Genomic DNA, 6,146 nt, shown 5'->3' with positions numbered 1-6,146 from the left:
TTGTCGGTAGATATAACTTTCTAGGATCTGGAATATGGTGGCCGCCTTCTCACAGCTCCACTAGGCAGTGCCCCAGTGGGGACTCTGTGTGAAGGCTCCAACCCCACATTTCCCCTTTGCTTTGGCCTAGTAGATGTTCTCCATGAGGGCTCTGTTCCTGAAGCAGACTTCTTCCAGGGCATTTAGGCATTTCATATATCCTCTGAAATACAGGTGGAGACTCCCAAATCTCAATCCTTGCCTTCTGTGCACCCACTAGTCCAACAACATTTGCAAGCCACCAAGGCTTGGGGCTTGCACCCTGTGAACCAATGGCCTGAGCTGTACCTTGGCCCCTTTTAGCCATGGCTGGAGCTGGAGCATCTGTGATGTATGATGCTAAGTCCTAATGCTGCACAGAGCAGTAGGGCACTAATCCTGGCCTGCTGAACCGTTTGCCCTCCTAGGCCTCTAGGCCTGTGATGGAAGGGGCTGTCACGAAGGTATCTGAAATGTCTTGGAGGCATTTTCCCCATTTTCTTGGGTATAACCGTTCAGGTCCCCTTTGCTTATGCAAATTTTTACAGCCTTCTGGAATTTCTCCCCAGAAAATGGGTTTTTCTTTTCCACCACATGACTACAATGCGATGTTTCGAACTTTTATTCTCTGCTTACCTTTTAAATGTAAGTACCAGTTTCTGTTTATTTCTTTGTTTATGCACATGACAATAGGCTTTAGAAGCAGCCAGGCCACATCTTGATGCTTAGCTGCTTAGAAATTTCTTCCATGACTTACCTTAAATCATCTCTCTCAAGTTTAAAGTTCCACACATCCCCAGAGAAGGGGCACGATGCTGCCAGTCTCGTTGCTAAAGCATGACCTTCGCTCCAGTAAAGAGTGAGCTTTACTCCAGTTTCCGATAAGTTCATAATTTCCATCTGAGATATCCTCATCAATGACTTTATTGTCCATATCACTATCAGCATTTTGGTCAAAATGATTCAACTAGTCTCTAGGAAGTTCCGAACGTTTCCTCATCTTCCTGATTGGTCACTGGTGTATTATTTATGTCATTTGGTGAGGTCATGTTTTCTTGGATGATCTTGATATTTGTTCTTCATGTCTGGGCATTGATGAGTTATGTGTTTATCACAGTCTGAACAGTCTACGCTTGTTTGTGCTCATCCTGCTTGGGAAGGCTTTCCAAGTATTCAGAGAGAGTGGAGTGCTGTGATCTAAGACTTTGTTCACTGCAGCTTTTTTTGCTTTAGCAGGCACCCTAGGCTCAGGAATGCTGTGACTCTTACAGACTCATAGAAGTACTGTCTTGGTTGTCTTGGGTAAGATCTGAGAGAATTCCCTAGATTACCAGGCAAAGACTCTTGTTCTCGACTCTTACTTTCCCCCAACAAACAAAATGTCTCTGTCTGTGCTGAGCTGCCCAGAGATGGGGGAGAGATGACACAAGTCCCCCTGTGGCCATCACCACTGGCACTACACTGGGTCAGACCCAAAGCTAGCACAGCACTAGGTCATTAACAAGGCCCATGCCAACCACTGCCTGACTACCACCTATGTTCTCTCAAGGCCCTAGGGCTCTTCAGTCAGCAAATGATGAATCCAGCCAGGTTTGTGTCTTTCCCTTAATGGTGGCAAGTTCCTCTTTGGCCCGAGGCAGGTTAAGAAATCTCATCTTGGAGTCGGTGCTTGAAATAAAAACCTTTGAAATTGACTTGGTGCTCCATCCTACTGTGGCTGAGCAGGCATCCAGTCTGCAAAGTCCTTCTCACTCTTCTCTCTCCTCTCCTCAAGCAGAAGAAATCTCTCCCCGTGGTCACCACTACCCCATGGTGAGTACTGCTGGCTGCCACAGATGTTCACTCAAGGGCTGAGGGCTCTTCAATCGACTTACAATGAATTCCACCAAGCCTGGGTCTCTCCCTTCAGAGAAGTGAGATGCCCTGCAATCCTTGGCAGGTCCAGAAATGCCATCCAGAAGCCAAAGTCTGGAATCGGGAACTCCAGGATCCCATTTGACGCTCTACTGAACTATAGCCAAGCTGATACTCAAACTGAAAGGCAAAGTTTCCTTTACTTTCCCCTCTCCTTTCTTCAAGCAGGAGGAGTCTCTCCTCTTGGATGACACAGCTAGAAATGTGCTGGGTCACACCTGAAGCCAACACAGCCCTGGGTTTCACCCAAGGCCTGTAGTGAATACTGCCTGGCTATCACTCATGTTTCTTTAAGTCCCATGGCCTCTTTAATCCGCAGATGATGAATTATGCCAGGACTGGATTCTTCCCTTCAAGGCAGTGCGTTCCCTTCAGGCACAGTGTTTGTCTACAAATGTTGTCTGAAAGCTGGGACCTGGAATGGGGGCCTCAGGACTCTGCCTGCTGCCCTTTTCTATTGTGGTTGAGCAGGTGTCTGAGTTGCCAAAGTCCTCTTTACTTTTCCTTTAAGTTAAAATATGGAGTCTGTTCTGTAGCTACGAGTTGTGCTCCCAAGGGGTTGGGGAGGGGATGACAGAAGCACTTTTTTGGCAACCCTTGTTGGTGTCTCACCAGGTTGCATGCGCCCCAAGTCTACTTGCTCTAAGCCTGGAGCAGCACCAGGACTTGCTTAGGAATTGTAGTTCTGGTTGCTTAGATTGCCTTTTAGGTTTATTTAGGACATCAGAGTGCTTTCGCCTGCAGTGGTAGAGGTAGCTGGAATTTAAGTTCTGACTACTGGGATGGATAATTCCTCCCTTGCTAGGGCTATTTTCATTGCTACCTTGGTGGGCACTGGCCAAATTCTGCCACGTATTGCTTTCTGCTGTTACAAGGCAGCACTGAGTTCTATAGCAAAGTCCACAATCCCTGCTGTTTCTTTCCCAAGTACACAAATTCTCTCTCCACACCACATGGCTGCCGCCAGGGGATGGAGGAGGGTTGGTGTAGGCGATTCGAGACTTTCTTGCCCGGATTGGTGACTTTTTCATTGATATGATGTGAAAACAAGGTACTGTGGTCACTTATCTGATCCTTCTGTCTTACGAAGGTCTTCTATTTGTGTGGATAGTTGTTCAACTTGGTATTCTTGCAGGCTGGAGGAATCACTGGAGGGTGCTATTTGACTATCTTGCTCTGCCTTGTAACCCCAATCTTTATTTTTTAATTGGAATATTTACACATTTAGAGGATAGAGTTAGAAGAGTGTGAGTGACTATAATTTGAAGATCTTTATGTTAAATGGTTGAGAAGATGAAGATAAAATATTACCAAATCTAGTGAAACAACAGCCACTGAGGTAGCAGAGATATGAGTATGATCTAATATCTAAAAGATGCAAACAGAAAGTCTCTGAAGATGCAGTAGTTAACTGTCAAAGTTTAATAGAAATAAAAATTATGTATTATGTGATATGAATTGGTTATAGCATTCTGTAAGTTATTAAGGTTAAGAAAGGCTGTTTTCTTGTAATGAGGGCAGATTGAAGAATCAATGAAAGATAATAAAATTCAAAAGCAAATTAATTCACTTTTTCCTACTATGAGTGTGAAGAAAAATTTTATAGGTAAGGATGGTAGCTAGAATGGAAAGTGCAGTAATTTTCTTTTTTGTTGTCAATTTTCAGTAATCATGTTTCCATCTTGTTCTGTAGTTCAAATTGCTAGAATTTAGAGTTCTAAATTTAGATTTTTTTGAAAATGTGTATACTTTTGATAAAGAACAAGGAGAGGACCTGAAGAACACAGGAAATGAAACATTTATTTCATTTGCACATAACAGAAGAGAAAGAGAGAAGGAAGAGAGAAAAGATTGGCTGATAGATTTAGTACCAGGAAGCAAACTGATTCTTTCAGTGGTTATATTTTCTAAAAATAGATGATGAGCTTATCTGCTGAGCATAAAAATGAGGAAAAAAAGAATTCTTAACTGTGTGGAGAGTACAGCATCTTAGAAATAGTGCACGTTTTAAAAAACTTACTAACATCACTATGATTGCATTGACACTTTTAGTGAATGGTTAAGAAGAACAGCCATGAATTTAAAGAGACATTTTTAGTCAAAAAGAACAGTAAAGTATATGAGATTTTACCCTGCTTTCACACTAACAAGTTAATCTGTCGTATTTTCATAGGTGAAAGCAGAAAACATGAGAAACTTGGGTCAGATACAACAGTTTATTAATCACAACAACAACAGTAGTCAGAATATCAGTATTTGTGCTTGTTCTACATGACACAGATCCACAGGGTGAGGCAAATAGGACAATCTGATACCTGCATAGGGCTGAAATAAAAGAGTAGAACCACATGCTTTGGGATTTTTTTTTTTTAATAATAGGTAGTTAATCAGTTGGATATTTACCCAGAGGGTAATTATCTTTATAATACTAGACAATGCACAAACACTTTTTGCTGTGTAATTATCCTCATAAAAATGGTTTGGAAGAAAGAAAGGCACTGCTTCTACTCATAAGACATGCAGAAATATGGGAGACATATGCTTGCAATTCAAATGAACTTCCCATGCTTTTAGCCTACCCAGTGCTCTAATTGTAAAAAGTAATCTAAATACACATTAAAATGGATACTTTCCTCTGTACATAAATTATAAATTATATCTCAATAAACTAATAGTTAAAAGCACTTGGCAAAGGTTGCTTCTAGGGATAAGATCCAGAGCACTTTAGAAGCATTTCCTCAGTTTTATAATTAGGACACAGAAAGGATAATTTAGAAAAACAAAAGGACCATTTTAAATATAAAAAAAATCAGTTGTATTTGGATGAAAAGTGTGGTCAGCCTATATGTGTCAGCTATTTTATATATATATAAAACACATGTAATTTGTATGTAATATATTAATATATTTGTGAGTAAGCACTGTAACATTGGACTTGAAATCTTAGATGCATGTATGGTAGTTTTTATTATTTCTACAGAATTTTTGCAATTATTTGTTTCTCCTTAGCCTTTTTATGCTTGCCCATCTCATTGACTCTGCAGCTTGGCTATGTGAACTGTGCTGAAGAGCAGTATATAAGCAGATATGACATTTGCCATTTTTAACAGAAGATACGTGTTTTAAATAGCTTGTTTGGGGCACTCATTCATTTATTCTCTATTATAACAGCATGTCTCACATGGAGAAATCCCTTTCGGCCTGGATTGTAAAATAAAAGAAGATTCGTAAAGTTCAACCTGGCCAAGAAAACTATGGTCAAATTCAGTCCAGTGAAACCAAGTTGAGCCTGAGCAATCTGAACTAAGCCAAATCAGGCTGAAGGCCAGGAAAACACATCAGAGTCACAACTGTTCCACTATGGTCATGAGGTTAGATTAAATATATATATTTCTTCAAATTTCTCTCTCTCTCTCTCTCTATGTGTGTGTGTATATATATATATACTCAATGAGATAAGATTTTTTGTTATACAGCATCAAATGGTCGAAGCTAATACAATGTTCATAAACTCATTCTGAAAAAGTCTAAATAAGCTAATATATCAGGTGGCATTCATGAAGTTCAAATGTGTATTACTAGATATCATTCTGTAACAGTTGGGAAAAATGCCATTCATAGTAATTACAAATTCTAGGGTTTGGTCTATGCTCTTTCATTAACATACAGTGAACTTCAGAAAGTCAGTTAATTTCCAATATATAAGTTTTTCATTTATGATATGAGAGAGCTCTAAAACTGAGTTCTAAGTGTTCCACCCTAGCTTAAAATTTTCTGATTCTTTGTACTAAGAAGTGGCTTATGAATACAGACTTTGTCAAGGGCTGTGAAAGGCTACATATTTTGACCCTACTTATAAGCTAATCAGGTAAGTTGTCACAGTTTTGTTGATTCTGATGCTATACAAGAGACTCTTGGGATAAAAACAAATGATAATTTATTATTATTCCCCAGGGTGATATAAAGAAGACGAGGCTGGCAGGGGATTTTGTGGCAAAGAGGAAACCTAAGCGTAGAAAACCTAATTTAAAAGAAAAAAAATTATAATCAGCAGTAAGCATGCTTCCCCAAAGAGAAACCTTATTTTGATCTTCAAAGGCTTTTGCTATACAAACATCATTGGAAGATAGTGCAGAAAAACGCAGCCAGTGCCTCTGCTCAAAAGATAGGCAGAAATGCGAGACCCATACAGAATTGTCTCCAGGCAGACTTCA

Source organism: Macaca nemestrina, chromosome 16, assembly GCF_043159975.1.
Source record: "Macaca nemestrina isolate mMacNem1 chromosome 16, mMacNem.hap1, whole genome shotgun sequence".
NCBI classification, from domain to species: Eukaryota; Metazoa; Chordata; class Mammalia; order Primates; family Cercopithecidae; genus Macaca; species Macaca nemestrina.
This window is presented reverse-complemented; position numbering follows the sequence as displayed.